The 11,066-nt window shown below is 52.8% G+C and overlaps 1 non-coding gene across 1 annotated transcript; it reads left to right on the top strand.

Annotated features, from left to right (window-relative positions):
* The first annotated feature begins 6,414 nt into the window (after positions 1-6,414).
* On the top strand, positions 6,415-6,605 carry LOC148647855 (U2 spliceosomal RNA). The gene has a single exon (XR_015927020.1). It is a non-coding gene; the product is annotated as a U2 spliceosomal RNA (small nuclear RNA).
* The last annotated feature ends 4,461 nt before the right edge of the window (positions 6,606-11,066 follow it).

Raw genomic sequence — 11,066 nt, 5'->3', positions numbered from 1 at the left:
TCTCTCAGCGGTGAAAAGACAGACGTAGGTAGCTAGGTAGCTAGCTAGCTAGCGAGCGAGCGAGCAAGCAAGCGAAGTGGACTGGAGCTCCTTCTTCTCGGGTCTCGTCCCTCGTCCCCCATCTGTGTGTCTCTGTGTTCTGTCTCTCTCTCGCCCTCTCGGTTCCCGTGCTCCCTCTGTGCGCTTTCCCGCGTCTCGACTCTCTGGGCAAGCAGGCCGGCCCCCTTTTCGGCTCCCGTGCGTTTTCCCTCCAAAAAACTTAGGTTTTTCAGCCTTTTCCCAGGGAGGCAGGCGTGGCTTGCTTGCTTGCTTGCTTGCTTGCTTGCTTGCTTGCGTGCGTGTCCGTCCCCGTCCCTGCAGGCGGGCCCCTTTCGACAGCTGGGCGTTTTCCCTCCAAAAAACTTAGTATATCCACCTTTTCTTTCTTTTTTTTCGGCAGGCAGGCAGGCAGGCGTGTGTGCGCGCGCGTCCCCGTCCCTCCCTCCCTCCCGAGAGAGAGCTGCCCCTTGCCTCTGCCCGCAGGTGCTGGCGCTCGGCTTTGGCTTGCAGCCGGTTGGGCGCAGCTGCTGCCGGTGGGAGGGGCCTAAGCTAAGGAGGCCGGGCGGCTGGCGCCCCCTGCGGCTGCGGTCGTTGTCGGGCCGTTGACAGAAGATCAAAGAGCAGGGCCCCCGCCCGGGACTGGCAGGAAGGCAGGCGGGCAGGCAAGAGAGAGGGGGAGCAGAGTCCCGCGGCAGGCCTCTGGCTGCAGGGAGGCCGGCAGCTGCGCGGGTCCCGGGCTCCAGAGGAGTCGGCCTGCGCCACTGTGCGCCAGCGGAACGCCCGCGCGTCGGTCCGCGCCTTTGTGGGCATCGCTTCTCGGCCTTTTGGCCAAGATCTAAAGATACGTGGCATGACCGCGGTCTGAGGACTTGACAAAAGGCGAAGACAACGAAGGCGAAGAGGAGAAGGAGAAGACAGCGGACAACGGAACCAGACCAGACGGGCGGAACCTTACCATCAGAAGACCGAAGCAGAAGTCCACCAAGGTCACCACGGGTAGTCGCCCTGGGTTGAGCCCAGGGGGCGAAGTGGGGCCTCCAAGATGACAGCGGTCGAAGGTGGTGAGTGGGCCCGCGGTTCGGCGGCTGTGCACCCTCTGTCCCGTGAGGGGCAGATGCGGTGCACAGTGCGTTTTGTTGTGAAGGAGGCAGAGAAGAAGAAGGAATGGATGAACCGTGAGCGGTTTGAAAGAGTAGTCCTGATGAAGGCTCTAGGGATTAAATTGAAGGACATTGATTGTCTACAAGATTTCCCAGTCAGAGGGATATACGACCTGTCGCTTGCATCGGATGAACTTTGTGAGAAAGCCTGGGAAAAGGTGTGTGAAGGAAGAGATGTGGAACCGCTTAATGATTTCTTGATAGAGCCTTTGTTTGCCAGGGAGCTCAGGACTCTGACAATTCACCTATTTAATCATCGGGTCCCAGAAAGAGACGTAATCACCTTTTTATCCAGATTTGTGGACGTGCAGGGAGAAGGTCAAAAAGATTTAGATGTCCTCAGAGTGTGGACCGGTAAAAGAAGATACACGGTGCGGCTAAAACCTAAGCCATCTGAGGGTGAGGGAGTGGTACATCCCCCGGCTTATTTCACGATTGGGCCTAATAGAGGCTACCTCTTCTATCCAGGCCAACCGGTGACGTGCAAGAAGTGTTTCCAGAGGGGTCATGTAGCGGCGAACTGTCCTGGCGGTGTGTGTAGAAAGTGTAAGGCCACAACTCACGAAACTAAGGACTGTACTAAGGTCTTAACGTGCGACCTGTGTGGGGCAGAAGGCCATGTGTACAGGGTTTGTCCGATGAAGAGTCGAAGTTTTGCAGATGTGGTGCGGACTTCGGCAGAGGGCCCGAGGAGAGAGGAGAGCAGACCACAGCAGAAGACCGCGACCACCCAGAGGACACAAGCAGACGCAAGAGAAGAAAGAGACGACAGACCAGAGGAGATGCCAAAGGCGACCAAGGTACCTGAAGAGGCGCGTCCGGGGACCTCGTCGTGGGCGGAAGTGATGGACAGGGCAGAGTCGGAGTCGCCGGAGTGGGTTACCCAGCCTAGCAGGGCTGCAAAGAGGAAGTCGGCGGCAGAGAAGAGAAGAATGAGGTCCGACGAGTGCGTGTTCGAGACTGTGGCTAATCGTTTTCAGGTCCTAGCTGTTGAGGAGGACTCGGGGAACAGTGACGTCGAGGCAGAGAAGGGAGAAGACGGAGAGAGAGGACAGAGAATGCCGAGACGGAAAAAGGCGATTGCTGTAAAGAGGGCGAGGGGGGAGTGTAAGAAAGGGGGTAGGAAGGAGGTAGGGGTGGAGGGGGGTGTAGAGGGAGAGGGAGAGGGAGGTAGGGAGGGGGGGAGTAGGGAGGAAGGGGAACAGAGGGAGAGGGGTGGAGAGCAGGGTGAGGAGGCTGACCCCTTGGAGGCCTCTGCTGAGGTCAGTACCCTCGACGACCCCATACCCCCGGGCCAGGGCGATATAGTGGTGGAACAGGAGGATTTCGTTTCAGAGACCTCAGAACAGTCGGGGAAAGACGGCGGTATCCACCTCCTGACCTCCGATGATCCTGGGGTAAGTCCATCATCCCTGGGGGAGGGGTCCCCGCAGGTTATGAGTGTGGGTGGGAATCTCCTCAGTCCTCTTGGAATAGAGAGTGCTTTTAGTTTGGGAGACGGGTTGCAGCTGCAGACTCCCTTTGACCCAACATGAGTAGTACCGTATGTACTATTAACGCCAGAGGGCTTAAAAATCATAGTAAGCGGATTGGCGTCTTCAAATGGTTAGAAGCGCGCCATTTCGGCTTTTGTTTCTTGCAGGAAGTACACTTAGGCACAAAAGGTGATATTGTCACCTTTAAGAGAGACTGGGTAAAAGGGGAGTCCTGGTGGAGTGTAGGGGGAGTGCACTCATCCGGAATCGGGATCCTATGTGGAACCCCGAATTTCTCTGTAAGCGAAGTTAACTGCATAGTCCCAGGAAGGCTAATGATTGTAGATGGGGCATGGGAAAGATTGCAGGTACGTTTAATAGCTGTCTACGGGCCTGCCGAAAGGCGGCTCCAGGGGGCGTTTTTGAAGGACCTTGAGCCACATCTGTACACCAATAGAGTGGTGGTGATGGGAGGGGATTTTAATATTGATGTATGTGATGCGAGTGGTGTGAGTGTGAGTGATCTTAAAGAATTAATATCACGGTTTCACCTAAAAGATGGTCACAAGGACTATAGTCAGGGACAGAGAATGCACACATGGAGTAATGGAAGGGGTGTCTTCAGAAGACTTGATTATATCTTCACCACCCTACGTGGGTTGACACAGGCGGCAACGGTTACTCCGGTATGGTTTTCAGATCATCTGTTGCTGTCGGTTGATTTGATACCAGATGGTATGGACCCTAAATCAAACTACTGGAAACTGAACACGAAAGTGTTATTGGAAGCCGATTATCAGAGTTTGATAGTTGCGCTTTTGGATCGGTTCCAGTTACAGAGGGGGCGGTACCAGACAGCGGTGCTGTGGTGGGAAGCCTGTAAAAGGGCGATCTCCAAGGCTTCTATCTCATACTGTAGCCAAAAGAAGGTAGCAGAGAGAGGAGAGCTTGTGAGATTGCAGCAGGAACTAGAAGAGCAGTATGTGGTTTCCAACCAGGGTGGTGCTTTCGACATGACAAAAGTTTCTGAGCTTAAACTCAGACTGAAAGAACTTTGGGTAGAGAGAGCTAAGGATTTTTTGTTTAGGTTGAAGGGTAACCTGATTGAGGGGGAGGAGAGGTGCTCAGCCCAGTTTTTTGGCTCGGTCAGAGCCAGACAGAAGAGGACTCTCTTCGAGGGTCTGAGGAGAGAAGATGGGTCCAGGGTCAGAGACATAGAAGGCATGGTGAGGTGTGCAACTAATTTTTACAAGGTTTTATTTTCAGAGAAACCAGTGGATGAGAGTTTGTGGGATGAGTGGTTGATTGGGTTTGACAGGAAGATTGATGGTATGGAAGGTGTGGGTGAGGCCCTAACAATGACTGAGATTGGAGAAGCCATTGGTGGCCTGCGTAGAGGTACCACCCCGGGGATGGACGGACTCCCGACGGAATTTTATGTAACCTTCCGAGAAAGGTTACTACCGGTGTTGTTGGAGGTTTATAACGAAGTCCTGAGGGAGGGTGAACTCGGCAGAACGATGAGGACAGGTATTATGTCTCTGGTGTTTAAGAAAGGAGACAAGGAAGATCTGGAGAACTGGAGGCCGATCCAATTACTCTGTTCCGATTATAAGATCTTGGCCAGAGTATTGGGGAGACGGCTGAGGAAGGTGATGCCGGACCTGATAAGTAAAGACCAAACCTGCAGTGTGGAGGGTAGAAACGTAAAGTGGAACCTGCAGTTGATCAGGGACGTCATTGAATGGGTGGAGGACAGGAACCTTGAGATGATGCTTGTGAGCCTAGACCAAAATAAGGCCTTTGACCGGGTGCATCACTCATTCCTTTGGGAGGTGATGAGAAGAGTGGGGCTGGATGAGGGCCTCATCAGATGGATCAAGGTTTTGTATAATAATGTCATCTCAAGGGTATGCATCAACGGTATGCTTGGCATGGGCATTCCGGTCAGGTGTGGGGTGAGACAGGGATGCCCTCTGTCCCCCTTATTATATGTGCTGTACATAGAACCCTTTCTGCATCGGATTCGTGGGGATCCTCGAGTGGAAGGGGTGGTGGTTCCTGGGAGTGGAGGAGAACAGGCGAAAATAGCAGCCTATGCAGACGATATTTCTCTGTTTCTTAGCACTGACAGAAGTCTTCACCAAGTACTACAGATAGCAGATAGTATGACCAAAGGGACAGGTGCTTTTTTGAACAAAGCAAAGTGTACGGTTAAATACTTCGGTAGATGGAAGGAAAGACAAGATGTGACGGGCGGTCTTACCTTGGTGACGGGACCGGTTAAAATTCTGGGAGTTCTTTTTCATACGCAGGACTCCGCCAGGATCAACTGGGACCTGAGGCTGGGGAAGGTAAATCAAAAGATCGGTATGTGGTTGAATAGGTCGCTGACGTACACAGGGAAAGTACTAGTCCTAAAGGTAGACATACTGCCATTGCTGCTTCATTTGGCTTGTGTGTTCCCTCTGCCTGCTCGGCTGCGTCGAAACCTGGTGAGGGCGGTCTTCCACTTCGTTTGGAGTGGGGGGCATGAGTACATCAAGAGAGCGGATATGTGCAGGCCAGTGGAGGAGGGTGGTAGGTCGGTTCCAGACTTCCCGTTGAAACTAGACACAATATTTGTCGCAAATTTGTGTAAAACACTATACGAAGATCCGGATCACCTTTGTGTATGTTTTATCCGTTTGTGGTTTGCGAATACGATGAAGCACCTGGTAGTCTGGACGAATACAACGCCGAAGGCGCAAAAATTGCCCTGGCATTATAGACATGCGGTGGTGTGGTTACAGAAGCACCCAGGGTTCAGAAAGGGCTTGGGGGCTACGGACCACAAACAGATGTATAGGACTATCATGGAGAAGGGGGAACCTGCAGTGGTGGGGGTGTCGGAGGAGGAGTGGCGGCAGATCCAGCCGGTGGGTCTAGAAAACAGACTCAAGGACCTAAACTGGCGGGCTCTCTGGAACAGGTTGCCGGTGAGGGACACGCTCTACAGGCATGGGTTGTCCAGACAGGATAAGTGCCCGCAGCCTGGCTGTTCTGAGGTCGAAACCCTGCTTCACGTTTTCTGGGGCTGTGTTTTCGCCCAAAGGGTGTGGGGTCACAGTGCTGAATTATTACAGAAAGCCGCTGTTGATTTTGTTTTAAGCAGTCGGGTGGTGTTTCGGGGAGTAAAGGGGGTGAGAAAATGGAATAATGAATTTGTGTTATGGTATATAATTAGTTTGGTTAAATTTTATATATGGGTAGCGAGGAGGGAGGTGGTGGAGCATGGCAGTTGTGTTTCAGCCTTATCTGTATTTAGCAAAGGCAAAAATGAAGTTACTAGACGTGTTCGGTGGGACATCTTACGGTGGGGTTTTGCTGCGGCCAAAGAAAGATGGAAGGGATTAATTTCTTTGGGGTGTTAAATTGATTTCTGTATATGGGTTTGTTTTATAATAATATAAGGAATGTTGGGGATGGAGGAGGGATCTTTTTTGCATACAGGGCGGGATTATGGTAATGTAACGGTTTTGTGTTTATGGTTCTGATGTCTGTTTCTTTTGTGATTCTATTTTCGAAATGAACCAATATGAATACTGTTGTACTAACATTTTCATGACCGTTTGATTTGTGTTTCGGATTGTTGAGTGTAATAGTATAAGGGTTGTTGTTAGTGTTACAGAGGGAGGCTGGTTTAGGGTATGTTTGAATGTTGGGGAAGGGTGTGGTTGTCTTACTGTGCTGTGTTGAAGTTTGTTATGTTTGTAATAAAAAACATAAAAAAAAAAAATCTGTTCTTATCAGTTTAATATCTGATACGTCCCCCATCGGGGGACCACATATTAAACGGATTTTTGGAACAGGGAGCTGGATCAGGAGCTTGCTCCGTCCTCTCCACGCATCGGCCCGGTATTGCAGCGCCTCCGGGAGCGGTGCACCACCTTCTCTCAGCGGTGAAAAGACAGACGTAGGTAGCTAGGTAGCTAGCTAGCTAGCGAGCGAGCGAGCAAGCAAGCGAAGTGGACTGGAGCTCCTTCTTCTCGGGTCTCGTCCCTCGTCCCCCATCTGTGTGTCTCTGTGTTCTGTCTCTCTCTCGCCCTCTCGGTTCCCGTGCTCCCTCTGTGCGCTTTCCCGCGTCTCGACTCTCTGGGCAAGCAGGCCGGCCCCCTTTTCGGCTCCCGTGCGTTTTCCCTCCAAAAAACTTAGGTTTTTCAGCCTTTTCCCAGGGAGGCAGGCGTGGCTTGCTTGCTTGCTTGCTTGCTTGCTTGCTTGCTTGCGTGCGTGTCCGTCCCCGTCCCTGCAGGCGGGCCCCTTTCGACAGCTGGGCGTTTTCCCTCCAAAAAACTTAGTATATCCACCTTTTCTTTCTTTTTTTTCGGCAGGCAGGCAGGCAGGCGTGTGTGCGCGCGCGTCCCCGTCCCTCCCTCCCTCCCGAGAGAGAGCTGCCCCTTGCCTCTGCCCGCAGGTGCTGGCGCTCGGCTTTGGCTTGCAGCCGGTTGGGCGCAGCTGCTGCCGGTGGGAGGGGCCTAAGCTAAGGAGGCCGGGCGGCTGGCGCCCCCTGCGGCTGCGGTCGTTGTCGGGCCGTTGACAGAAGATCAAAGAGCAGGGCCCCCGCCCGGGACTGGCAGGAAGGCAGGCGGGCAGGCAAGAGAGAGGGGGAGCAGAGTCCCGCGGCAGGCCTCTGGCTGCAGGGAGGCCGGCAGCTGCGCGGGTCCCGGGCTCCAGAGGAGTCGGCCTGCGCCACTGTGCGCCAGCGGAACGCCCGCGCGTCGGTCCGCGCCTTTGTGGGCATCGCTTCTCGGCCTTTTGGCTAAGATCTGATAGCACGTGGCATGCCCGCGGCTAGAGGACTAAGTCAGGGGAAGAGAAGACGACGGCGGGGAAGAAGACGACGGCGGTGACGGCGGTGACGGCGAGGAAGGAGAAGGAGAGCCAGCCGGGAGACGGAGGAGAACCTTACCGGAGGAGGAAGGAGGCCGAGGGTCCACAAGCTACCACGGGTAGTCGCTCTGGGTTGAGCCCAGAGGGCGAAGTGGGGCTTCCGGATGGCGGCGGCAGCAGAGACGGCGGCGGCGGGTGAGTGGACCCGCGACTCGGCGGTTGGGCACCCTCTGTCCCGAGAGGGGCAGATGCGGCGCACAGTGCGCTTCGTGGTGAAGACCAAGGAAGAAAAGGAGAATTGGAAGAACAGGGACAAGTTCGAACAGGATGTATTGTTTCGCGCTCTGGGAGTTCAGGTGAAGGACATTACCAGTTTGCAGGACTTTGTGAACAAGGGAATATTTGATTTAACCATGGAGTCGGATAAACTGTGTGAGGCCGTGTGGCGTAAGGCCCAATTTGGCAAAGACTATGTTCCACTGAAGAATTTTCTGATAGAACCGCTCTTTGCAAGGGAACTGCGGACTCTCACCGTACATGTGTTTAATACACTGCTACCAGAGAGAGACGTTGCGATGTTTCTATCAAGATTTGTAGACATTCAGGGGGCAGGAGTTAAAGTGATAGATCGGGTGGGAGTCTGGACCGGGAAGAGGAGGTATATGGTCAGGCTCAGACCGAAGCCATCGGGGGACGAGGGAGTCTTACACCCTCCTGCCTTCTTTAGAATTGGTTCAAACAGGGGTTACCTATTCTACCCTGGCCAGCCACTGACCTGTAAAAAGTGTTTGCAGTTGGGACATATTGCAGCGAACTGTCCGGGGGGACTCTGCAGGAGGTGTGGTATGGCAGGTCACGAGGCTAAAAACTGTGAACAAGTCATGACCTGCGATTTGTGTGGGTCTGCTGGACATATGTATCGTTCATGTCCCAGGAAACGAAAAAGTTTTGCGGACATTGTGAAGGTTCCCGTTGAGGACCCGAGGCTGGACTTACCGGGCCCATCGGGCGGACCAGTAATCTTCCGGGGGTCTCAGGGGAAACCTGAGGAGGGAGGCAAGGGAGGTCGGGGGCAAAATGTTGAGAAGGCGGGTGGAGAGGTTTCGGAGCCTGTAAAATCCAGATCTTGGGCAGATATGGTCCCTGAGGAGAGGCCAGAGTCTCCTAGCTGGTCTCCAGTCTTGAGCAGGTCTGCTAAAAGGAAGGGAGAGAGAAGGTCAAAGGGTCCTGATTTGCGCCGGGCCCGAATTAGCACTCAAAATCGGTTTCAGGCACTGCCTATAGAGACTCCAGGCAGTGACTCTGATGGAGTAGAGGAGAAGGGTAGTGAGGAGATGGTTTTAAGATCAGACAAAACCCCGGTATTAGCAGTAGAAAGAGAGGGTGGTGAGGGGGGGGTGGTTAGGAGACCATGTAAGAAGGCCTCAGGAAGAGTTAGAGTGCAAAAGAAGGGCCCAGAGGAAAGCCTAGAGGCGGAAAGTGGTGATCCTATTGCTGCTATGGCCACCCCTGCAGAAATGGAGGAGGTGGTGGTCAGCGAAGAACCCATCCCGCCTGGGCAAGGTGACCCAAACGTAAGTAGTGAGGGGAGCGAAGCTGAACCAGGAGGCAAGGCGGAGACGGAGAAATCCGGTCACTCACAGGAATCCGAGGATCCAGAGTGTGAGATGTCTTCCTCGGGAGAGGAGAGCTCGCAGCACTCCGGGGAGGAGGAGAGTGATCCGGCATCTGGGGAATCAGGGTATCCAGTGGTTAGCCGGGCAGGTGAGGTGGAAGTACAAGCTCTCCACGACCCGCCATGAATTGTTTAATTTGTACGGTTAATGTCAGGGGATTGAGGAGCCCTGTGAAGCGGGCGGGCGTCTTCGATGATCTCGGAAGGCGCCGGTTCGGCTTTTGTTTTCTCCAGGAGGTCCATTTAGGATCGCAGGGGGACATTAGAGCTTTTAAGAAAGAGTGGCAAATAGGACAGTCTTGGTGGAGTATTGGGGGCGTGCACTCTTCAGGGGTGGGGATTTTGTGTGGTTTGTCGAATTTTGTGTGTAATGATGTCCTTTCGGTTGTTCCGGGGCGGTTATTGGTTGTTGATGGGGTGTGGGATGGCTTAAAGGTACGCCTGATTGCGGTATATGGGCCGGCGGAAAGACGCCTACAGGCGGATTTTGTTAAGTCAATCGAGCCACTCCTTTACACAAATAGAACGGTGATTATGGGCGGAGATTTTAATATAGATATCGGCGACACAAATAGGGCAGGGGCACGTGTCTTGAGGGAGCTGGTAGCAAACTTTAAGTTGCAGGATGGCTTTGGCATTCCTGGCCCGACCTCTAAAAACTACACCTGGAGCAACGGCAGGGACAGTTTTAGAAGACTGGATTATATCTTCACCACCATGCGAGGGTCATCACGGGCTGGACAGGTAACTCCAGTGTGGTTTTCTGATCACATGCTGCTGTCTGTCTATATGACCTCTGACAACTCCGGGCCTAGATCAGGCTTCTGGAGATTAAACATCAAGGTATTGTCAGAGGTCGAGTATCGAAGTCAGATAACGACGGTATTGGAGACTTTCGATAACAGTAGATGGAAATTTACATCTGCAGTAAACTGGTGGGAGGCGTGTAAGAGGGCAGTGCGTAGGGCATCTATTAGATTTTGCCGTGTCAGGAAAAAGCAGGAAAAGGAAGAAATAGACCAGCTGCAATGTGAACTGCAGAATCTGTATGAAGCATTTAATCAAGGTAAGGCATTTGATGCACAGAAGGCTGCAGAGCTTAGACATAAAATGAAAGAATGGTGGACAACAAGAGCTAGGGATTTTCTTTTTAGGATTAAAGGTCACCTAATAGAAAATAACGAGAAGTGCTCGGCTCTTTTCTTTAGTTCGGTGCGAGCTAGGCAAGCACGGACATTGATCGAAGGTTTAAAACAGAAAGATGGGACTGTTACTTTTGACCCATTGGGTATGGTGAGTTGTGCGTCGAATTTTTATCAAGAGCTGTTTGTGGAAAAATCGGTGAACACTGGCGTGTGGGAAGAACTACTGTCAGGGATAGGTAAGAAGATCGTGAGCGCCGATGATTTAGATGGCGACGTGTCAGGTGAGGAGCTAAAGGAAGCAATGTCGGGGTTGCGGAAGGGCACAGCTCCGGGTATAGATGGTCTGCCTATTGATTTTTATTCAGTGTTTTGGGCTACCTTGCAGCCTATGCTTCTGGAGGTTTTTAAGGAGATCCTGATGTCAGGAGAACTTGCAGGGACTATGAAAAAGGGAATCTTAACTCTGGTTTACAAAAAAGGCCCTAAGGAAGATTTGGAAAACTGGAGGCCGATCCAACTGCTCTGCACCGATTATAAGATCTTGGCTAGGGTGCTAAGCAGGCGGCTGAGGAAGGTGATGCCCAATTTAGTCTGTAGAGAACAGACGTGTAGCGTCGAAGGTAGGAAGCTGTTTTGGAATCTTCAGCTTGTACGAGATGCCATCGAATGGGTAGAGGAGAGGGGCCTCGAGCTTATGCTAGTT

This window comes from Lepisosteus platostomus, chromosome 15 (assembly GCF_059453375.1).
Source record: "Lepisosteus platostomus isolate fLepPlt1 chromosome 15, fLepPlt1.hap1, whole genome shotgun sequence".
NCBI lineage: Eukaryota > Metazoa > Chordata > Actinopteri > Semionotiformes > Lepisosteidae > Lepisosteus > Lepisosteus platostomus.
This window is presented reverse-complemented; position numbering and strand designations above follow the sequence as displayed.